This window comes from Harmonia axyridis, chromosome 2 (genome assembly GCF_914767665.1).
Source record: "Harmonia axyridis chromosome 2, icHarAxyr1.1, whole genome shotgun sequence".
NCBI lineage: Eukaryota > Metazoa > Arthropoda > Insecta > Coleoptera > Coccinellidae > Harmonia > Harmonia axyridis.
Window position 1 is genome coordinate 12,657,993 of NC_059502.1, and position 25,588 is coordinate 12,683,580.

At 35.7% G+C, this 25,588-nt stretch overlaps 1 protein-coding gene across 9 annotated transcripts in view; it reads right to left on the minus strand.

Moving 5' to 3' along the window:
* LOC123674035 (disco-interacting protein 2) overlaps positions 1-25,588 on the minus strand; it is a 114,568-nt gene that overhangs the window by 79,692 nt on the left and 9,288 nt on the right. For 4 of the 9 annotated variants that reach the window (XM_045608854.1, XM_045608852.1, XM_045608851.1 and 1 more), the window contains exon 1: positions 23,449-23,900. The exons of 1 other annotated variant lie outside the window; for it this stretch is intronic. The gene's annotated coding sequence lies outside the window, so the exon portion shown is untranslated. Of the gene's footprint in view, positions 1-23,448; positions 23,902-25,588 lie in introns of those variants that run through there. 4 more of the 9 variants (XM_045608849.1, XM_045608848.1, XM_045608847.1 and 1 more) reach the window with 2 other exon arrangements.

Sequence of the window (25,588 nt, forward strand, 5' to 3'; positions counted from 1 at the left end):
TTGTTGGTCTATGACAACAATTCGAAGTCTAGAGATCTTTAGAATCTCAATATTGAAGTACGAATATCCAGATATAGGGTGCGGGACATATTTCTACTGAATCAATGTTAGTCATAAGTGATGGCAAAAGAATCTGAACTCTTCTGGTTATAGTTATAGCGTATGAGATTTTACAGGATTTCAGTATTTCATGTTCTTTCTGTCTGGTTTCTAAGTCATTTATTTTTTTCAAGGTAAATTTCCACAATAAGAAAGCATTGTTTTGGCTTTAAACGATCCCTGATGTATTGCCAAACCTAACTAAATAGAAATGCCAACACAGTTTGACGTTCTCAACTGTCAAACCATAGACAACAACCGTCTTAACTTCTCATGTAGCTAAAAACACACAATATATCTGATCAAACACAATAAACACAAATTGTTAATTCATAAGTCCCACGTATTGAGTTTATCTGTCAGCTGCGTGTAATCCAACAGTTTCACCAATAAGAACCGAACAACGAGAACAAAAACTAAGGCCGTATAGGCTGCCTCCAAGAAAACAACCCTGTCGTCCCATAACTCTCCCGAGAACTTTGCCAGACTCCTTTATGATTTCGATGTCTATCGATCCTTTATTTATCGAGCGTATTCAAAGAAAGACAGGAATGCTGGTATCATAATAGGCCCATAGAAAGTGCGAGTAGGGAGTTAACCAGTTTGCCGGTAAAAGCGCCCACCCGAGTTCCAATCTTGTATAACGTTGGCGCCCAAACGTAACCTTGGGGCTGCCCACCTAGCTCCGCGTTCAACGAGATCGAATTTGAAATATGGATTTCTCGGAACCCGGCTATTGTCCGTCGGGCGTGTCCTTTTTTTTTCTGAGTGAGGGAAGGGTAAAGAGGGTTTATAACCTGAGTTTAATCGGAACCAATAATGGCCCGAGCATGTCCAGAGATTTTATTGGGAATTTATAGGGTAGCAAAACATTACGAGTGATTTTGGTTTAATATTTCCGATAAATTACTTTCGGAATGGAAGTTATTTTATCGATATCCCCGAAAATCGAGGAGTCTAGAATTTTGAAACCGAATATAAAATCGTTTTATGTTGCCCAGGACTTTTATCGGAAACTATGCGGGTTTATTCCATTGAATTGAAAGGATGAGTACACAATCCATTAATTTTGAAAGCTACAAATCAAGGAATTGAAAAAACCCATTTGTAGCGAACTTCATGTGATCTCAATTTCGGCCTCTGTTTTCGAAATTTCCATTCGTACTATACATGCATTTCATACCATTTCATAAAATTCTGAACAACTTTGGTATTGTGTCTGTCTGTGAATCTTTTAACTTCCACAATTCTTATCTAATTTTGATGAAATTTGAATGTTGGTTGATGGTCGCACATCAATTTCAGCTTTTTCAGATATAGGGTGTGTATTCAGCATGCACAAACGTGATATTTCCAGATTCGCTTTATAATTATACCATTTTGATGAAATTTTGTATGGATATTCGGGTTGGGTGAAGAGTGGTCCAAAAGAAATCAAGCTCTTTCGGATATAAAGGGTGTTTTTTTTTCGAGGTATATAACTTTAAGTTGTCATTACTGTTCTAGATGGCGACCGATTTAACAGTTGTCAAGTGATTTATTCTCAGTTTGGTTTGGCAATTCATCATGAATAGACTCACGCCTGAACAACGCTTGCAAATAGTGCAATCTTATTTCGAAAATAATGGTTCTGTGCGGAATACGTATCGCGACCTACGTCCATTTTATCGTCGACAAAATCGTCCATCAGAGCAGTTAATTCTATTAACCATGGAACGTTTTCGCACCACGTTTACTCTTATTGATAACTCGCATCCCCGAAGATGCCGTACAGAAGAAGCTATTGCTGCTGTAGAGCGTAGCATTAAGGAAGACCCGAATGAGTCTATCCGCCATCGAGCACAGGAATTGGATCTGTGTCCATCCACTTTATGGAAGATTTTGCGGAAGGATCTTGGTTTGCGTGCTTACAAAATCCAACTCGTGCAAGAATTGAAGCCAAACGATCATCAAGTAAGGAGTAGATTCGTCGAATGGGCCCAAAATGAGATTGCCATTGTTCCCGATTTTCATAAGCGAATTTTGTTTAGCAATGAAGCGCACTTCTGGTTGAATGGCCACGTCAACAAACAAAACTGCCGCATTTGGAGTGAAGCTAATCCTCAAGTGTATGTCGAAACACCGTTACATCCAGAAAAACTGACTGTTTGGTGCGCTTTATGGACTGGTGGAATCATTGGTCCGTACTTCTTCAAAAACGATGATGGCCAGAACGTTACAGTCAATGGTGATCGGTATAGAGCCATGATTACTAACTTTTTCATTCCTGAATTGAACAACCATGATGTCCAGGAGCTGTGGTTCCAACAAGACGGCGTAACATGTCACACAGCTCGTGCCAATATCGATTTATTGAAAGACACGTTTGGTGACCGCCTAATTTCACGTTTTGGACCTCTGAATTGGCCTCCAAGATCTTGTGATTTAACACCGGTAGACAACTTTCTGTGGGGCTATGTAAAGTCATTGGTTTATGCGGATAAGCCACAAACCCTTGACCATTTGGAAGACAACATTCGCCGTGTTATTGCCGATATACGGCCACAAATGTTGGAAAAAGTCATCGAAAATTGGACGTCCAGATTGGACTACATCCGAGCCAGCCGTAGCGGACATATGCCAGAAATCATATTTAAAATGTAATGCCACAAGATTATCTTGCGGATAAATAAAATTCATGTCAATCGAATAATCCATCGTTGTTTTATTGCAATTTAAATTTCTATAGCTTTAAAAAAAACACCCTTCACAATGCCTTGCTCATCATGCGTGAAAATCTCGAAGCACCAATATTTCACGTGCTATTAATCCAATATTGATGAAATTCAGCATGTGATTTGGTATCGCGCCATAAGTAGAACTTTGAACACACAGTGGGTCTTAAGTGGAACTTTGGATCCACTTATGTCCCACAGTGGATCCAAAGATCTAATTCTAGATTCCGTAACTCTGGATCCACTTATGTCCCACAGTGGATCCAAAGATCTAATTCTAGATTCAATAACTCTGGAACCTTGATTTTGCGCGTTCTATTATTCGCATTTTGATTAAATATTTTATAGGTTCGAAATGAAAAGTCTTTCAACTCTTTCGAATTAACATTGCCCATTGCATATCCTTAATTTGAAATTCTCGGGAGACAAAAGTGTTATCTAGCAAATCCAAAATTGTGTTACAAATTTTATTTTGAAAATTCCCACAATACTGTGAATTCATAAAAAAAAATCCCTCTTCCCTTTTGGGTGCCAAAATTCTCTAAAAAGGGGATATTCCATGCAAGTGGGAAAACTGGACACATCTCAAAATCCAAGAGATCGACGTACTCAAGCACCACACTCCCACCTCCCAATGAACCGTACTCTCGGTTTCTCAATATTGACAAAATAATCACTGTATATACCGTAATGTACACCGCATGCCGGAGTGTCGACACCGTCAGGTTCACGGACCAGAATGCCCCCATAATTCATCGTAACATAACATCCAGCATTCGGATCGGGGCCGATATCCGTGGAATTCTCCGCCAGAATCCAATATAACCAGGGGGGTCCTACGGGACCGCGAAACGGTCGGATCGATCCCTTCTGACCCAATTCGCGCGTCGATCCAATCTTCGTCAAATCTGACGCGCGCGAGCACCTGAACGCGATATGCACAATCCCCGCGAATAAAATTAATCGTCTTGGCCGGTCGGAAGTTTCGACACGGCAGGTTTCGAGTTGGAATCGTCGGGAGATGGTCCGGTCGATTTGTGCTCATAAGTGTCACTCATGGGAATGTTTTGGGGTGGTTTTGATTTCTTCGATTTTATATGTTTCTTTAGGTGCCGAAGCTGAATCTGGGGTTTGTCACTGAAATTTCGTGACGGAACATTAAAAAAAATCCAAAAAAAAATAAAAAAAAATTTTTGGCGGTTTTTTGCATAAAAAAATTTCAAATTTTCCGTGAATGAACTTCCTGTACTAAAATTTGACTTTGACTACGTACTCTATTGTATAAATACTCCGATGGTATTATTTCCTCAATATGTCCATTGAAATCAATATAAAGAACTGGCTTCATAGATTAAATCCATCTGGATTGTATAGGAAGAAGAAAACATTGAGTAAAAGCGTAGAGTAATAAACATAGAGGGAGTACACGCAATTTTTACATGTCCTCAACATGGTAAGATTACGTTGTCGTATTATGATATATTTTCAAATCCACAATTTTACTATATCGTTATGAATGTGTGTTATTTTGAATGAAATATATTTATTTGAATGATTCCAGATTAAATGTGCAAATTTGAATACTTGGAATCCGATATTGTTCCCAATTGTCGAATTTATAATAAGCAGAATATTCATTATTTTCTGTATCTACCAGCTGAAATCCAAGGTTTGGCAACTTTTGCTCTCCTAGTGTCATCGGTTGTTTCACGTCGTTTGGCGCGCTTGAAGTTTGTTTTCTGAATTTCTGATATATTTTGGTATTCATTTCAATATATTTAGAGTTAATATGACACGTTTATTTACTATGGAACATAAGAAGTGTGTTCTTTGTGAAGAAACTCGCGAATTGAGTGAAATATAGTATCACTGATAAGTTTTCATTTCCGCTCGCTTCATGTCAAATTTGATAGTTCATGTTGGGGACAAAATTTGCTTACTCAAAATGACATGCTACCTCTGTCTATGTTTATTACTCTGAGGTTAAACCCATCAGGATTGCATTGGAAGAAGATATTATTAAGTAGATGACATGCCATTAATCATAAGTTTCGGAGTAAAAAAGATTGGGTTTTTGTTATACAGCAATTTTCAACTATCGTTCGAGCCAGATCAGTTCATTAGACAAAAAACCTTAAGAGAAAAGGAAATTTTATTTACTTCTTTTTTGTATAAGAAGGACATTTACGAAAAATTGATATTTTCCGAGTTATATGCAGAAATGAAACGCTAAAAAAATGAACTTTTTTATCTTTTTTTGCATTTTTTGAAAGTTCCGTCAAGAAATTTCGGTGGCAAACCCCAAAAAACATATAAAACCGAATAATCAAAACTACCCAGAACTTCCCTGTGAAATATTGACATATTGACTGAACTAAGAAAAGCTCGAGGTAAAAATTTTAGCGGGGTCTTTAGGTCGTCTGGTTGAAAATGGCTTGACGCAAGGAAAAGGCATGATAATTATTTTTCAAGAAATGCGATGGAAAATTATGCTATAACAGTATATTATGATACAAGTATATAAGTGAGCTTTTGAAGTAGACGAAACGAGTTTTAGGGACCTACATGAAGTGGAGTGCCCTTAATGTTGCAGGTACTTTAAAGGAGCTCAAATAAGTGTATCATACTCTATTTCTTAATTATTCCTTAATCATAACTCCAATGATAGAGCTAGAAATGAAATAAAGTCAAAATTCTAAAAGATGAACTGAACTGGAATACTATATTTTTTCGAGGGCTCATTGAGAATTTTATGTTTTCTTGAGGACTACAAATTATTGAAAGTTCATTGGGTTTTTTGAAAAATTATGACAGTTCGGACCAACAATGAAACTAATTTTCTACTAACGTTTTATTTAGAAAATTACTCATAACATTTACATTTATTTTGTTAGATAATATGAATGGCTATTTAAAACATCGTTTGAATTTTTTATAAAATTATACAGTTAATCATAAGTGATTAATGAAAACTCTTAACAACGCGTTGCATCGATCTTTGTCAAAAAGATCTCAATCATATTTACTTAATGAATTCGAAGTAAAATGAAGTAGAATTTTTGAGAAAAAATGCGTTTCTACTGGTTAGTGCCGAGACGTATTGAGTAAAGTGATAATTCGATCAGATTTCTATACCGACAAATACTACATTTTTTGTGTACTTGTGATCGTCCAGAAAAAATTTCTCGGCGTAGGAAAATTGCTCCATTCATCGCGTTCCAAGGTTTTTCCCATGTGGAATAAAACCGCTCTTTATTATTTTTAATGATGTAATTTGGTTTAATTTGTGTTTCATAACAACGAGTCGTAGTTTCTTGAAAAAAATTGAGACGTTTTTACTCTCGCCTTGAATAATATTTCATATACAGAAAAAACTGCATACAATGTCGACGCGCTTCCACTTTGCGTGCAGAGATGGCGTGCGTTTGTTGAAGCGGAGAATGAAGAAAAATTTGTCATTCAATATATTCAATTACGCTAGTCGAAATATTTATTTACAAACTGGTCGACACGCGAAAGTACTGTGTTTTATCTTTCAGGTAGATCAGTGCAAACTAGATCGTCAAAGTGTTTTGTTCGTTCTCGATTCCGTGATTTCTTATACATGGAAATGTTATACTACTCGAAAGTATCCTGCAACAATTAAAAAAAATTTATGCTTTCTCCATTTTTTTTTATATCCGCATCAAAAATCTTCGTCCTATGAATTGAAAAGCGTATAACTTCTGAAGATTGAAGCACAACATGTTTAAAATTTCATAAAATAACACAAACGAGTCGAATTTTTAATGATCTATACAGGGTGTTTCAATATTCAATATCGAAATTTTCAATACTTTTTTCCATAAACATGTGCACGCAAACACATTAGCACATAGTTACCGAACTACAGAAGATTCTGGTCAGTTGCACCATTTGCCTAAACATTGATTAAAAATTTAAAATTTCAATCAAAACATTGATTAAAAATTAAAAATTTTAATCAATGTTTAGGCAAATGGTGCAACTGGCCATTAAAGTTTTATGGTTTGTTTAGTTTTTTTTTTCATAGCTCTATATATTCAATTAGAAAATAATGATCTTTTCAGAGATACCTACATATAGAGGAGAGTTAGGTTTTTTAAATGGGACACACTATACATCACTTGGTTACTTGATTGTGAAACTTTGCTTCCGCCGCTTTGCAATAGATATCTGTAGCGATGAGTAGTAATCGTAAATAGATCGTAGATGTTATACAAGCTTAGGTATTTGTAAACATAATGCCATCGAAATATTAGTCTATTTGTGTCTGCATCATAAAGTTATTCTCGATTAAACATGCCGGCTTATAAGCCAAATTCTCGTCATGTTCGGGAGGGTTTAATTTTCTGCTTCAATATGAAGAAATCTGCGGTTGAGGCTCATCGACTGCTCTCAAATAACTATGGCGAGGCCATTACTAGTGAAAGAACGTGCCGAGAAAGGTTTCAACGCTTCAAGAACGGTGATTTTGACGTCGAAGATCAGTATGGCGGTGGAAAAGAGAAGGTTTTCGAATATGCAGAATTGGAGACATTACTTGATTAAGACTCGTGTCAAACGCAAACGAATTGGCATGATCATTGGAAGTTACGCAACAAGTCATTTCAAAACGCCTGAAAGTCATGGGATTGATTCAGAAACAAGGAAATTGGGTGAACAGCTGCTTGCAAGGCAACGACGGAAAGAATTTCTGCATGGCATTGCTCGCACTTGTTTCGATCAATGACACACGTCCTGGCTGACCAGCGAGATTTTTTTTAGTCTCTTATAGTTTTCGGGATGCTTTCAGTGAGCATCCAATTTGAGACACCCTGTACATGTGTCAATCTTAAAATTGACCATGTTCACGAATAAAGTCGAATTTTTAAGAAGAAATTCATTTTCAACGTTAAGGTCCGGGACTCATTTGATAAAAGATCAGAAACATCCTTCAAAGGTAGAAGTTTCCAACCAGAAAAAAACGTTTCTTCAGATCCACTCTCCAGATCTAGGATAATAAACGGTCTCATTCCGGATTGAAGTTCTGACTTGATAAAAATTTTCGCTTTCTCCAAGAGCGATATCATAGAATTTATTGCCTTCTTAAAAAGAGATCAGTTGAACAACGCATAATGAAAACCGAAGTTTTGGAATACAATGAGATTTCCATCGAATGAAAGCGATCGCCAACCCGTCGAATTTAACATATAAATGGTTTCTCAGGGTTTCTGTGAATCGAGTTAGCGTTTAAATAAAACAGGGGGGAATCGAAAGTGATAACATGTCCATTGAAATCCGCCAAGTTTGTTGTTTGTGGGTTAATGAAACAAGGAAACTTTTAATGGACTCGACTATTATCCAATTATGTTAGAAGGAACATTCATTACACTTGATAACCGTGCTTATTATAAATACAACCATGAAACGATTCCATCAGCCTACTCATGTCAGTTTTAATACGGAAAAAGGGATCGTTATTACCGGCTAAATAGATAAATAAGACTCTCCTAGTGCGCTTTTTATCGACGCTAATGGTAAATATATAGAATATAATCTGTATAATTCAATTTTATATCGATAAATTGTTTTTTTCTTCTGTAGGTTCCAAAGGTTCATGTTTAGAAATTATAAACAATTAGTATTTCTTATTTCGAAATACCGGTAGATTCATGGTTTTAGGGCTTCTACACCCCTAATATACCAACCAATTAGAGTAAATTGTCAAGGAAAAGACCTAATGCATTTTCGTTGATTACGCAGGACCTGGGATTTTTTAGAGCTGATTTTAAATATATTCGGGACGCTAAATCTGTACAGGGTGGGCAAATAAGCGAGGTGAGCGGCTATATCTCAGGATCCACTAATCGTAGAGACTTCCGGTAAAAATTGTTACCACAAAAGTGTACAAGAAAACACACTGGAAATTGTTTTGAAGTTCATACCTGTACCGCTAGGGGGCATAATAGCTATCGTCAAGTAGAAAAATGAATTTTACTCGAGAATTATTCATATGAAGTTCAAGAAAAAATATTATCACTGTAATCCTTGGAAAATTCTCTATCTTCTTGAACTGTCACTTTCGATTTTACGATATCAAATAAGGGTAGGGGGAAGAGAGAAATCTGTCTGATTGAAATGTCTGTAACTTCAGTTTGGCTCAACATTTTTGAGCAAATTAGATCTCGTATGAGAGATAATATCTTGTTGATTGAGGACAAAATATACTCATGATAAATTTGTTTTTGCTGCTTTCTATAGGGGGCGCTAAGTCAGAAGTTCATTGTTTTGTTCATTTTACTCCGAAATTTCAAATGTAATGATAGGATTTTCTCAACAGAAACAGAAATTCCATCAAATTTGCATGAAAAAACCTGCAGGTCGCAAAGCGATAGTTTCAGGCGTTCAGGAGTTATCTGCTGTGAATTATTTATAATCCAGCAATATTTATTGATTAAATCGGCAACTTCAATCTAGAAAAAATTTCTTGGGTGTTGTTTCTCGAAGAAGACTATAAAATTCAAATAATACAACGATCTCAAACGTTCGACTTACTGATGACCAATACGTCCTAAAATTCAATTCTGTCCATCCGTATACACGATAACAACCGAACAAAAAGGGATAGAAATAAAAGCGCAAAAATAAATCCCTAGAACATTTATTCTATATCAGTGTATAACTTATTCAAAAATTATATTTATTTCACAATAACAACATTATTCTCGTCAAGCCAATCCCTACCAACTGGAAATGAATGAGCATATACGTCCAACAAAGAAGCGATTCATCATTTTGAGCTCCGATAGATACCAAAAAAACTATACCTTGGTACATACTATAATTTGTGAAAACAAAAAAACAGAATAAATTAGACCGGTTTCCAGAGACAAGTTCAAAACTATTGAATCAGGTGGGATTATCTAATGATCCTCTAAGATGGCTTCTTGAAAATGAGAGTCGTTCAACCAACTATGTTTTACTACCTGCTTTAAGTCGAATAATTTTCTTTCAATCGAAGGGGTTTTGATATGGTTTTATGTCGAAATAAACTAAACATTTTATGTTAATGTTTATCTGAATATATTCTGAATTTTCAGATCGAAGCCATCATCTCCGAATCTCTTTCGAATTACGACGTTACAAGAAATATAATTGAGGAATTCAAACATATTTTCACATAACACTTCAATACACAAGATTTACCGCTATAGTATAGAGAAAGACGACGTGTAGTGATTTTATAATTCCTGAATGATTATGTATTGAATGTATTAGTGCATACTAATCAATGGATTAGGCAGTATATACAGGGTGTGGCGTAATTAATGGATAATCCTGTACTGGCGAATAGGGGAGGTCATGGACGACCAGAAAATGTAAAGTTATGTTTAGTAAAAATTTCGAGATATCAGACATTTTCATTTTTTTTTTAAGGTGCACCTTTATTCACTAAAATGAATGCTGTGATCACAAATCTTGTTATTTCTTTGGGCATTGTTTTTATTTTACTCTCAGATAGCTGTACTATGAGATAAACTACCAAATTCCTACCATATTGCTTAATTTAGAAAAAAAAAGGTAGGATAATCCTCATGTTTTTATTTTTAGAAAAAAATGAAATCGTCCGATATCTGGAAAGCTATGATATTTTTACTGAACAAAACTTTACATTTTCTGGTCGGCCATGACCTCCCCTATTCACCAGTACAGGATTATCCATTAATTACGCCACACCCTGTAAGTAGTAGTAAAATCCATTTATAAACTGAGTTCCTGCCTCAGAGTTAGAGGGAGCATATGTTATTTTCACTAAGCAAATTTCGTCCCCAACATGAACTATCAAATTTGACATGCATCGCGCGGAAATGAAAACATATCAATGATACGATATTTCACTCAATTCGCGAGTTTATCCACAAAGAACGCACTACTTATGTCCCATAGTGAATCAACGTTTCATATTAACTCAAAATATATTGAAATGAATACCTTAATATATCAGAAATTTTGAAAACAAAATTCAAGCGCGCCAAACGACGTGAAACAATCGATGACACTAGGAGAGCAAAAGTTGCCAAACCTTGGATTTCAGCAGGTAGGTACAGAAAATAATAAATATTCTGCTTATTCAACAATTAGGAAAAATATCGGATTCCAAATATTCAAATTGGCATATTTATTCGGGAATCACTTAAATAAATATATTCCATTCAATATGATATACATTCATAACGATATAGTAAAATAGTGGATTTGAAAATATATCACAATCCGACAACGTAAGCTAACCATGTTGGGGACATGTAAAAATTGCGTATACTTCCTCTATCTGTGTTTCCTTCGTGCGCCTAGAAAACTTTCCTTCAAAATTTAATATGCAGTTTTCAGGATTTCATGAAGCTTCAACCATAAAATTGTCAAATTATACTCTGATTTCAACCTTCATCACATGGACGAAATAGTAAAAATAAGTAATGGTCAACCAAAAAGAATATCACGTTTCATAACAACCACTTCTACATGATCGACAACCAAGCAATGAAATTTCAATTGATTTTTCTTCATTCGCGATAACTACCAAAAACGCATAGTAAAGAAGAAACAATGTTGTCATGACACGTACAACGTCGAGAATTTCGAAATGGTCCAATCCAACTAGAAATCCGCAGGTACTGCGCTAAGCCGAAAATCGAGCGAGAAATTTTTTTCGAGGCTAGAGAAAAAAAAAGTTGGTAACGAAACCAATGTAATATAATTAGGCAAGGAGTAACGGATAACATGATTGCAATATAAGAAGTGCGCCGTCTTCAGCAAACCGTAACAAAGGTGAATTTAACGGGGATAAGTAATACAACTTCATTTCTGGACTCGATTCCGTTTGTATGTTATATGAACCGACAAGTTACGATTATGGTAATATTCATAAAACGCAACGGATATATTGGATTTATTATTAACTTCATTTTAATCGAATTAATATTCGTTTAATTGCGTATTATGAGAGCATCGCGCAACGAATTGAATCGAGGACAAAAATTCGATTTAACTCCTTGGATATTTTAATTTTAGTTTCGAGTATTGTATGACTTTTGATGAAGAATTCGATGTCATAATACAATAAGCATAAACTTAATAGGTTTATAAAAAAATCCTTTATTTTTCCAATAGATAAGAAAGATGACATTTCGTACTACAAAAACTTTTCTGATAGCTTTGTGTTTAGATGACTCAGTTTAGTTTGAACCCGTGTCACTGGCAGAGAGAAAATACGCTATATTTAACAGTTTTCTTTTCATATGCGAATAGCTGCTGAATTGCAACAAAATCGACCCATTCTTGAAGCGGTTGGTAACTGGCGATGAAAAGTGGATGACTTACGACAACGTCAAGCGAAAACGGTCGTGGTAGAAACGCGGTGAACCGACAGAAGCGATTTTTCTATTACACCTCATTTCATGAATCGATGTACCCAGAATTATTTCCAATGAATATTCGTGAAACATATATTCATACTCGCAAAAGTTTAGAGGAAAAATATGTAATAAAGTTCAAACAACTTCTGTCTCACATGGTATACTAGACGAGTGTAGGTAGCAGCTTCAGATTATTATTATACAATGATTTCATTATCTACGTAGGGGTAAAGGAGCTCCCAAAATATATCAATAGTTACCATTGAATTCGAATCAGTCATTTCATTAATCATTCATTCATGAATTTTCAACAGGCATAGCAAACACGGTTTCATTACATTAATAACATTTGGATAACATGAGTGCGAGGGAATATATCCTTATGTAATGCCACAATGGAAGAAGGATAGCCGAATCACCATAATTTAAGTTACATGGATTCAGATTAATCTCATAAGCAGACATACTCGGTGGAATTGGAGGTGTTGCACACAGAATAATTTCTCCAACTTGACTTTTTCCTAATAGGGAATAACTATGATGGTAAAAGCACAAGATCTTTTTTCATCACATGAAATTTAATTATGTAGGAGCACTAGATTGCTTGGAAATTCTACAAGAACAAAGAGGAGTGATAAAAACGCGACAGCAAAAAATATTCTAAATCCAAAAAGATCTGAGTTTCAACTTGCTCTACGGAACTTTCCTATTGCTACATCTTAATCAAATTGATAATCAATTCCTGGTTCAAGTTCGGTGAATTCTTTCGAGAACCGACTCGACCAGCTCATTTGACTGCAGAATCGCCTTTAACTTAATTTAGTAACTGTGATTGTGTGCGGGTTTATTTTATTCTTTATTATTTTCGGAAGTATTGATTTTGTAAGATTGATTTCACATAGTTGAGTGACTTTGAATATGTGCAGGTTTCTTTAGTATTCTAATAGTTTATGAATTAGCTTCTCACTGCGTTCATAACTAGTTCGAAATCGATTAGACCTTGTTCAGTTTAATTTAGAACTGTTTCCTAACTCTCCATAGAAATATGTTTGTGTCTTCCATAGAGTAATAAACATAAATAGAGGAAGTATGAGCAGTTTTTACATGTCACCAACATGGTTAGATTAAGTTGTCGGATTGTGATATATTTTCAAATCCACAATTTTACTTTATCATTATGAATGTACATACATACATATTATTGGATGAAATATATTTATTTGAGAGATTCCCTATTAAATATGCAAAAATATTTGGAATCCGATATTTTTCCTAATTGTCAAATTTATAGTGAGCCGAATATTTTTTATTTTCTGTATCTACCTGCTGAAATCCAAGGTTTGGCAACTTTTGCTCCCCTAGTGTCATCGGTTGTTTCACGTCGTTTGGCGCGCTTGAAGTTTGTTTTCTGAATATCTGATATATTTTGGTATTTATTTCGATATAATTTGAGTCAATATGGAACGTTGATTCACTATGGTACATAAGAAGTGCGTTCTTTGTGGAGAAACCCGCAAATTGAGTGAAATATCGTATCACTGATATGTTTTCAATTCCGCGCGCTCCATTTCAAATTTGATAGTTCATGTTGGGGACAAAATTTGCATACTGAAAACGACATATGCTCCCTCTATCTATGCTTATTGCCCTGAGGTTCCTTTCTGGATTATACAAGAATCGGTGACATTGACTCGAAGACACATTTTCGAGGATCGATTCGATAGAATCGACAATGTCAAGTTCAAGAGCGCAACAAACTGGATCCGTTAATTACTGTTCCGTAATTCGATCCACCTCAAGGCAGCTTTAAAAGCATTTTAACCGAATTTTGCATATTCCTCAATGACAAGCCGGTGGGAATTTCGTTGTTGTCGGTTCCACGCACTAGTTCGTGGAATATTCATACGAAATAGAAGAAACCAAACGGCCTTGAAACCAATTTCACGCCCCGGTGGAAACGGCCCGAAAACAATACTTTCCGCAGCTGTCATTCAAATTGGGCTTTGGCCCTGATTTAGGAATGTGCTCCGCCGGAACGTGTTCTGGAATAACTTATGAAAAAACTCGATTTGAAGGAAAAGCTTTGAACGTGACTTAAAGCCGCATTTTTCCCAGTTGATTTATTCGCCACTTCGGTTCGAAAAGAATGATTTTTTTAACGTCTCATTAATTTTGGGCGAATGTCCGAGGTTTGAGCGTGATAGCCAAACATATAAATATGGACGGAAGTTCAGGTTCCTGACTCGTTTTTTTGCGTGAAATCCGTTCAATGTTTACCGAGTTATAACCCTATCAAATTTTGTTACTTCAATAATTGAAGAAATACACATCCTATTGTACGGAAATTTAGATGTCACTTGAGAAATACCATAAAGTAATAAACATAGATAGAGGGAGTATACGCAATTTTTACATGTACCCAACATAGTTAGATTACGTTGTCGGATTGTGATATATTTTCAAATCCACAATTTTACTCGATCGTTATGAATGTATAATATATTGAATGATATATATTTATTTGAATGATTCCCGATTGAATATGCAAATTTGAATATTTGGAATCCGATATTTTTCCTAATTGTCGAATTTATTATAAGCAGAATATTTATTATTTTCTGTATCTACCTGCTGAAATCCAAGGTTTGGCAACTTTTGCTCTCCTAGTGTCATCGGTTGTCTCACGTCGTTTAGCACGCTTGAAGTTTGTTTTCAGAATTTCTGATATATTTAGGTATTCATCTCAATATATTTTGAGTTGATATTAAAAGTTGATTCACTATGAGACATAAGAAGAGCGTTCTTTGTGGAGAAACTCGCAAATTCAGTGAAATATCGTATCACTGATATGTTTCAAATTCCGCGCGCTTGATGTCAAATTTGATAGTTCATGTTGGGAACAAAATTTTTCGAATTAAAATATATTATCTCAGAATCAATACCATATTCACTGAAAATAAGTATTTGTATGAAGATCAAAGGTGAAGTGAGTTATCCAGAAATTCTGCTATGAAACTATAAAAAATAATAGTTTCACCACTATAACCATTTTATAATTTTATGGTTCCTATTGCAAAATACTTTATAATATATGATGTAAATCTACCTAATATAGTTTGAATGAATCAATCTAAAAAGCATAATTGCCTCGATTCATTATGAAGTAATTATATGGCGAATTGATTTCGAACGAAAAAAAATAATAACAAGAATGTTACATATTACATACGAACAATGTTTTAATCGAATTTTCAATTTCGTAACGAGCAACAACTTAATTTAAAATTCAGATTCCTCGCAGCAGAGTCAACTGAATTCAAAATCAATCATTTATATTTAATACATCCTGTAATTGATGGATAACGAAAAATACAAATCAATGAAATATTTTAATTGCCACGACATCAACCATACGGGTAATGGATTTTCCAATAATCCATATGTTTGTGAAATTGGATAGAATGGAATATTTGACATTTCAAAGAATAATTCACCACAATTGCGTTTCGAATAATATTTCATTCGGGATTTTACTGAATTTAATAAATGGTTGTTACTTCTCACATCGGATCAGGTGATATTTGAATTCGAAAGTGTCTTCAAAACAAAATACGAAGATTCAACTTATAACTTTGTGGCGGCTTCTCATAAAAGCTCCACATAACAACAATATATACACAGCATTCGGTAGCCTAGACGTTAAGAGGTAGACTCACGCACCGAGATACGACAAAAGGTCCCGGGTTCGAATCCCGGCGGCTCCCGGTAATAATAAATTCCCCAAGCGTCTGTGACACGGCACACACAATTATACCAAAGTCACACTGATGAGTCCGGTGTGTGTGCCAGGGACGAAACGCATAAGTAGGCATAAGAAATCCTACATTGGTGACCCCGACGTGATGGCGGAAAACTGCGGCGTTGGAGCGCAGAGGCGACTCACTGCCCCGCTCAACGTTACGGCTACTGGGGTGTCCATCGGACACTAGAGCCGATGGCACGCCGAGCCTCGTGCTTCCGTCGTCACAGCATGCAAGCCCGACGTGATGGGAATGGCCATCTTAACGATGTGTCCTGGAAAGCAGAAGGTCGATGCATAGCTCCCATTCATCTGCAATTTCCAACGAAACTCTAGACGCCCATTCCCATGACGTGCAATACGTGCTCCTTGGTCTGCCGCGGTATGCCGGACGTGAATAGGCGGCATTCCCCGTCCGTACGATGCCGCGAGGTGCAGCTCTGATTAGGCGGCAATCACCCGGCTGCACCGATGACCTCGTAACACGCATAAGTTTCGTTCCTCCGTCACTGGGGAGGGAGTCATGTGGCGGCTTCTCATAAAAGCTCCACATAACAACAATATATACACAGCATTCGGTAGCCTAGACGTTAAGAGGTAGACTCACGCACCGAGATACGACAAAAGGTCCCGGGTTCGAATCCCGGCGGCTCCCGGTAATAATAAATTCCCCAAGCGTCTGTGACACGGCACACACAATTATACCAAAGTCACACTGATGAGTCCGGTGTGTGTGCCAGGGACGAAACGCATAAGTAGGCATAAGAAATCCTACAACTTCTTGTAGGCCAATTAACACTTCTAATCTGAGGTTTACAAAGGTTTACCAGAAATTTCTCCAAATAAATACATTTGCAAATTGGGTGAAAAATGTGTGGAAAAACATTCTATCTTCATTTTCATAATTTTCACACCAAAAAAGACATATCCTATCATTCTATCTTCATTTTCATAATTTCACACCAAAAAAGACATATCCTATTAGCAGTCATGTGCGTTCGCGCTCTTGTTTTTTAAGAAAGTTATATTTGTTCAACCTAGCGGTCACCCATCCATTTACTGACCTCATCCAAGGTTGCCCATTTTGATAACTAAAGGGTGTTTTTTTTCGAGGTATATAACTTCAAGTTGGCATTACTGTTCAAGATGGCGACCGATTTAACAGCTGTCAAGTGATTTATTCTCAGTTTGGTTTGGCAATTTATCATGAATAGACTCACGCCTGAACAACGCTTGCAAATAGTGCAATTTCATTTCGAAAATAATGGTTCTGTGCGGAATACGTATTGAGCACTACGTCCATTTTATTTTGTTTAGCGATGAAGCGCACTTCAGGTTGAATGGCTACGTCAACAAACAAAACTGCCGCATTTGGAGTGAAGCTAATCCTCAAGTGTATGTCGAAACACCGTTACATCCAGAAAAACTGACTGGTGCGCTTTATGTGCTGGTGGAATCATTGGTCCATTCTTCAAAAACGATGATGGCCAGAACGTTACAGTCAATGGTGATCGGTATAGAGCCATGATTACTAACTTTTTCATTCCTAAATTGAACAACCATGATGTCCAGGAGCTGTGGTTCCAACAAGATGGCGCAGCATGTCACACAGCTCGTGCCACAATCGATTTATTGAAAGACACGTTTGGTGACCGCCTAATTTCACGTTTTGGACCTGTGAATTGGCCTCCAAGATCTTGTGATTTAAACCGCTAGACTACTTTCTGTGGGGCTATGTAAAGTCATTGGTCTATGCGGATAAGCCGCAAACCCTTGACCATTTGGAAGACAACATTCGCCGTGTTATTGCCGATATACGGCCACAAATGTTGAAAAAAGTAATCGAAAATTGGACGTCCAGATTGGACTACATCCGAGCCAGCCGTGGCGGTCATATGCCAGAAATCATATTTAAAATGTAATGCCACAAGATTATCTTGCGGATAAATAAAATTCATGTCAATCGAATAATCTATCGTTGTTCTATTGCAATTTAAAGTTCTATAGCTTTAAAAAAACGCCCTTTATATGACGAAACTCGTTTTATTGAAAAAATCTACATCTTATGCCTGTGTAGATCTTTACACCGTCGTTAATCTTTCGGTTTCTCGAGTTCAGTTGTCTTATATATCATGTGGCGTGAAACTTGTCCGAAATTTTTCAACGAGTCGACGATTATGTGGGCCATTATCTTCACTCACGCAATCGTGTCTAGTTTAAACAAAAGAACGAATATTTTCATGGAACTGGATCATAACCAAATGTTGTTGAAGCGTACTGTTCTGTTCTGCCACAGTAAATTTCGAAACTGCACTTGAACCCAATGGCAACAATACGCTCTATTAGTGTGACGTCACACACAGCCATTTTTGGTTCTTCTGTCAGTGTTCGGAATCCAAACAAATAAATTGTCATTCAAATTAGTACGGTGTCGTTGAAGGAATTGGCTTATTTCCATAAATAAGAGTATTTGAGTAACGATTTCAGTATTAATTGATAGACAGAAGGAACGAGGTTAATTCCAGTAAGTTTGAATCCTGTATCATTCCCTAGATTTTGTAAAAAGCAGTGTTTATTAGTTGAACTTCAAGTTCGAACTTACTGGCATTAATCTCGATCCTTCTGTCTATCATTTAATAGTAAAATCGTTCCTTAAATAATCTTATTTATTAAAATAAACCAATTTCTTCAACGACAACGTACTAATTTGAATGACAATTTGTTTGTTTGGATTCCGAACACTGACAGGAGAACTAAAATGTCGGTGTGTGACGTCATCACTAATAGAGCGTATTCTACAATCTCAAACAGTTTTAGAAAAATTATAAAATGAACATATTCCTTACGAATACGAATTATACCGGTCACCAATCCAAGTACTGAACTCTTCGAACACCGCTTATCTTCCAGATCATGAAAACTTAGTTTTATTTTTACTCAGAATCAGAAAATTTACATCCAAGAGAAGACGCTGGCTTCATGTTAGAATTGACCCACATGGGACTTCCCGTCCTTGAGGGCAACGTACCAAAAATAATGACGAAATATACATAATGGTCGAAATTGAAAGTTGTATCAAATCACAATATAATGCCATCTTTCCTGTAGAATAAATTTCGGAACTGTCGAACGTTGTGCACTCTGAATTACAATAATGACTATTACCGTTTCGCATCAATGTTTTTAAGTAAACATGGATGTATAGCACGTGTGTCACGTAGTGGATATTTACTGCACTTGTTAAAATCCTGGAATTTGATGAGAATAACTTGAACAGGGTTGTTGGAACGATAAGGACGTCATGATAAAAACTTGTTTGTTATTCCTTCATAATTCATCTTAATATAGTTAGATAAAGGAAGTTTGTTTATGAGAAATAACGATACCTGCTGTATCTCGAGTCAGTTTGACTAACTCGAAAAGGAAGTTTTATAGAGATTGTTCTCTACAATGTTCAACGAATGGAGAACATGATAAAAATGAGTGAGACTGTCGGTTCATAGATAAAAGCACAACAGTGTAACTGGAAGTTTTTCAAATAGTTGAATAGATTTAGATTTTAGGTAAAAAAAATCAAGAAAGAAAGTTCTTAATATTTTTTCACTTTTAGCATAATCCCATAAATTTTCCTGATTTGAATTAATTAATTTCCATGAAATTACTCACAAAAAAGTCAACCAAAACATCACAAATTATACTACACCTTTATATTCAATGTTTGCAAGTATTTTTGTTAATAATTTTCGGAACAAATTTTTGGGAAATTGAATGTATTATTATGAAGATTTCAGTAATTTGGAATTCGGTAAAATCACTTATCGACAGTTTTGGTCTAGCAAAGTCAACAAGACTTTACATACACTATTTTAACACATCTGTTTTATTTCTGTTGATGAATATGACCCATTTTGACTGTTCAATTCATCGAACCAACAACCCTGATCAAGATTTCAAAAACAGGTTGAATATTCTCATGCGCCACCTGAACTTCTCTAAAATTTCTCCTCAATATCTTAATTTACTAAACTTATGATTTACTTGAGGAAACTTCTCTTTGTAAATCGTATTCTGATCTCGAATACCCTTGGACAGAATATTGATGTTCCTAAATAACAGACAATATTCAAGGGTCATCCAAATGTATTGCCAAATGCCAACACAACATAATTTACATGTAACATCTGTTCATTCGCCATTTCGTTTGAGTAGGAGGTAGTACAATTTTAACAATTGCAACAACGAAATGTCAGGTCATTCAAAAAATCGGACATATCCTCCTGAAGTTCTTAGAGGATTTAAAACACTCATAAAATATAATAGACGGGGGAATTTTTTAGTTCCACTAGAAATACTGAGAAAAGTTTCACAGATTAATTGGTTCCAGGCAGAATTTTGTTAGGGCAGGTTTTTTTTGGATGCATCGAAGTAATATAGGGTTTTGCATTAGAAACAATACAATTCGAAATCGTTTTAAAGATAACACTGTAATCTTGACATTTCTAATGTCATTTATCATGGAATCATGGAAAGATACACGCTTCAATGACTTTCAAAAATCGTTCAATTATTTTCCTAAATCAGAGCTCATATGTGAATACTGAGAGATAATGAAGAAGAATTCATGCATGACATTCAGTTAATGAAATCACCATTCGTAGACAAATTTGACAAAGTAACAGTACCAAGTACTGAGCGTTACTCAGTAACTTCGATACGTTTATTTATCCATGAATTCTTTAATTTCTGAGTATTCCCAAACAACCAATGATTTTGATAAAATAATTTAGCAATTTCTTAACGTTGTCGAAGCATGTATCTTTCCATGATTGGCATAACCTACTGAGCACAAATGATATAATTAATGCCAAAAAAAAATGTACTACAGTGTTGCCATTAAAACCGTACTAAACTGTTTTATTCCAATTGGAAAACCATATACATACTATTGGAATAGATTGAACGATATAAGGCGAAGTCATCTGAAATTCAGATATGCAAATTGATTCAGCAGAAGCATCTGCTCCATAGATAACTTGATACTCTATTCAACGTATAACAGTAACAGATCGTACCACTGCAAATTTCACATAAACATTTTCATTCAGAGGTTAACAATTGGATTTAATAAATCAATAAGTTGTAAATTCATTTTTTCACGCCGATTTGGATTCTATGCTGACCAAAACGATTGGAAATATTGATAATTCGAAATAGTAAACCAAAGCCGTTTCAAAAATTGCTAATATCTTTCTCATTCACAATCACATCCGTTCTTTGATTGACTCGACATTATGTATTCAGTCGTAATGAAAATATTCTCATAATCCGTAATAGTCAGTTCAGGAAATTACGTTTTCACTTCCAACATTTTAGGAAGTATTAAGTTTTAACGAGACTTTGAATACCATCACATTTTCTACAATTGTGACATAATCGGTGTAATATAAAAAATTACTGAATTGTTTCTGATGATAGATACATTTAAACGAATTGAATCTTTGCTAACGGATAAAAAATAGGTACGTGAATTATCAAAATAGAAAGTTCGTTAATAAATCTTGTCGAAACTGTTACATAACAGGTTTCATACAGACTATGTAGATCTGGTTTACTACATCTCTTTTTGTTTTGAAACAAATGAATGGATTTCGTTTCGAATAATGGACTTTGGTAATCGTTAAAAGAAAAAAGAAATTTTGCACCCTAGAAAACAACACACACAAAAAATGGCATGCCAATAGTTTTTTCCAACGAATATTATTTTCGTATTTCATGATAAATTATCTCAACTTATTTCCCTTGAATGATTAAGAGTTCAAATATTCGATTAAAGATTAGTGATACAGGTGTACAAGTGAGTCTATAGCAAGTGAAACGCCATTGAGGGCAGGACGTAAAAAAATGCACTTATACAAGTGAATTATATGACGTTTTTTATTATTCCTACAATAATAACTTCCATAAAAATGCTTGAAATAAAAGAAATTATTATTATTGAATTTGAAGATGAAAAATCAAAATGGCAAAATCCTCAAATTGGTGTAGGTACATATAAAAAATATGAGTAGTTATTGCTATGAATCAGGACTCAAAATGAAAAGTTATTACATAGTAACATTTGAAACATGTTGTTTTTGGAGCATGAGGTTTCACACGCTTTTAGTTAATTTTTTTTAATTTTAGACCCTGGAATCGTTCGACGAAGAAAAAAAATATTGACCTCCGAAATTTTCAAGCATTTCTGGGAAACTATAAAATCTATTGGTACGAAATTTAGTGAAAAAAAAATTGTTCCTCCTAACTCGAGAAGGCGACCAATTAATTTTTCAGGCAAAAATCATGGAAATCAAGTTCATTCTTCATTTTCCAGAAAATTGACAACAAATAATCGGAAAACTCATTGAAATTGTTTTTCACATTGATAATTTAAAAAGAAATTTATCACGTGTCGAGATATTTTGCTTCGAAAGAACAAATAACAAACCTCAGTGCGAAATTTGCAGTATTTTTAGGATTACGATTCTCAATATAGGTATATCTATAATTACTTTCAATCAAGTGGAAAGAATTGTTACAGCATTGGGAAATCAACTTGACTGCTGTCAACGTTAATTATTTAATTGATTTAGCGTGTATTTGGTAATTACATCTTTTTGGACATTGCTAATTTCTTTCTTCGAATTTCAACACGCTGCACCTATATGTAAACCCTGCATGCACAGACCTAAATTCATCAGAACTTTCTGTCTTGGAATTACGTTGAAGATTAGGAAACAAGGATTTATAACGAAAAAAACTGCCCAACCTAGAACCACACAAAACAACATATTTTTATAATTGAAAATTGAATGAATAAAAAAAAAAACGCTGAGGCTCTACAGGGCGATTCAATCAATCTCAGCAACGTTCACACCCCAAAAATACAACATTTCAACAAGCTGCAACTATATGTAAACCTTACATTCACAGACCAATATTCATTAAAACTTTCAGTCTTGGAATTACGTTAAAGATTAGGAAACAAGGATTAATAACGAAAACTGCCAACATGGAACCACACAAAACTGCACATTTGTTATAATTCAAAACTGAACGAACAACAAAACACGCTGAGGCTCTACAGGGCGATTCAATAAACCTACGCAACGTTTCCACCCCAAAAATACAAAAAGAGAAGCTTCCTCAAGTAGTACCAATCAGTGTTTATTTCAGGTACGTTTCGCATATTCAAAATTCAATTGCCGAATAATAAAGCAATCTCATTCGGATACTTTTCCTCCCGGAACTTTAAATTGCCTGGAGGAAAATTTCCCGAAAGAACCACCGGTACCGCTCAACCAACAATCAAAACAACTCCCAAACATTCAGGTGGCGCACAGGACCAAATCCAAAAACCAACCAAACAAGACGCACTACCTACATGTTCGGCAAGAGCCGCCTTAGAAACGGCACGATCCTCTTTAATCCGAAAAACGAGCCTATCTATAACAGCGGGCACAAAACGCGCACAGAGAGATTGCACAGATGTCGTACCACCAGTACACCAAGCGGCGGTCAATAAACTTGCATATCGAAACACAAAATCCAAACGGCACGTCGTTACCGCCGGCACTTTTCGATAACGGGACGGCACTCTTTTCGTTATCCGAGTCGAAGGACCAAAAACGCCACTGAAACGCCGGTACTTGGCGTATCGCGAAAAAAAACGACGAAGACGCGGCTGGGACCGTCTAACGCGGTGTTTGGGCACCTGATGGGGAACTGCCTCGGCGGTCACTTGGCCAAGTCCGCGGCGTGTGGATAAGAAAAACGTGGGTTGGAGTGGTAGAGAGTAGGATGATGATGTTGCCGGTGCGGCAATGGACCCGGCCGCGATTGCGTTTGGAGCGGTTCTAAGTACCTTAGACGTAGAGGACGAGGTTTGGGGGGCAGACTCTCAAGACGCGGCGTGCCGGAGCGGGCAGGGTCGGTACAAGATCTCGGGGAACGGTACTCGGTACTCTCCTCTTCTCTGCTTCTTCTTAGGAGGTACTGGCGGACGGTGAGGATGAGATTAAAACTGATTGGAGCGATTCGGACGGGTCGATAAGATTTTTGATTGGGAACTGAATTCGTGCAACGTTTTAATTGCATCGAACAGTCAATTAATAAAGTGGTGTAACACTTGACTCAATAAGTCCTAGGCTTAACCAGTAAAAACACATTTCTCCGAAGCGCTCTATTAGTGATGACTTCACACACCGCCATTTTAGTTCTCCTGTCACTGTTCGGAATCCAAACAAACAACTTGAACTTGAAGTTCAACTAATAAACACGGCTTTTTACAAAATCTGGGGAATGATACAGGATTCAAATTTACAGGTATTAACCTCGTTCCTTCCGTCTATCAATTAATACTGAAATCGTTCCTCAAATACTCTTATTTATGAAAAAAGCCAATTCCCTCAACGACACCATACTAATTTGAATGACAATTTATTTGTTTGGATTCCGAACACTGACAGGAGAAGCAAAAATGGCGGTGTGTGACGTCTCACTAATAGAGAGTATTGACAGCAAATATTGATTTTGCAGACACATATCAATCAGCAGAGTATTACTATTCCTGCCTAAGCAGCAAAGTGATTATTCTCAATGCGAATAAAACATTTGACATTTTCTGACAATCTATATTTTTTTGCCACCTTCCTTATTTTTGGAGAAGTAAGTACTTCTAAGTCGCTATCACTGTCCATAATATGAATATATCTGAAATTTTTCCAAAAAACTGTGAGTTGTCAAACTATATTCATCATGGACATATAAATTTCCATAGCAATCAGCCATTCCAACAATTGCGATTTCTATCAAATTTCGTTTCAACTTATCACTACAGGAAAAATAAAAAGATTGCGGGGATTGTAATAATTTGTTAATACAGTATCCTACATGTATCATTATGAACAATCGAAGAAAAAATTATATATTCAACTTGGCAGCAACGTACTACTTTGCTGCCTAGTAAATCATAAACCTATTTTTGAAAATTCAAGATTAATACTGTATCAAGTGTCCCAAATTCTTTGTTTAGTGGAAGGATCTTAGAATCCCTTCGAGCTAGAAAAAAAATTATTTTCGAGCTCGATTTTACAGAGAATTTGCTGAAAACCGCAACATAAATTTAACTATTTTCAATCTATAGGAGAAAAAATTGGCGGGAAATGAAAAGTTTATCTCTTTATTACTGATGCTATAATCATGAAACAAATATATTCTTTGTTATATTGTTTTTTATTGCTATTAGTTTGGAGGTTATAATACAAATTAATATATAACATTGTAGATAAATTTCTTACCAAACTATAAAAATCATCAAAAGTTTCAGTTTCACACGGCAAATGAACCATGTGCTTACCTATGATAATCTGTAATCTTCAGATAATTAAAATATTCGATGCCCACCAAGGTCACCTGATTTAACAACCTTAGATTTTTTCTATGCTATGTTTGGGAACGAACGCCCTAAATTCCATATTCAATATTTTTAAGACCAGGAACCTAACTTGAATAGTTATTTATAA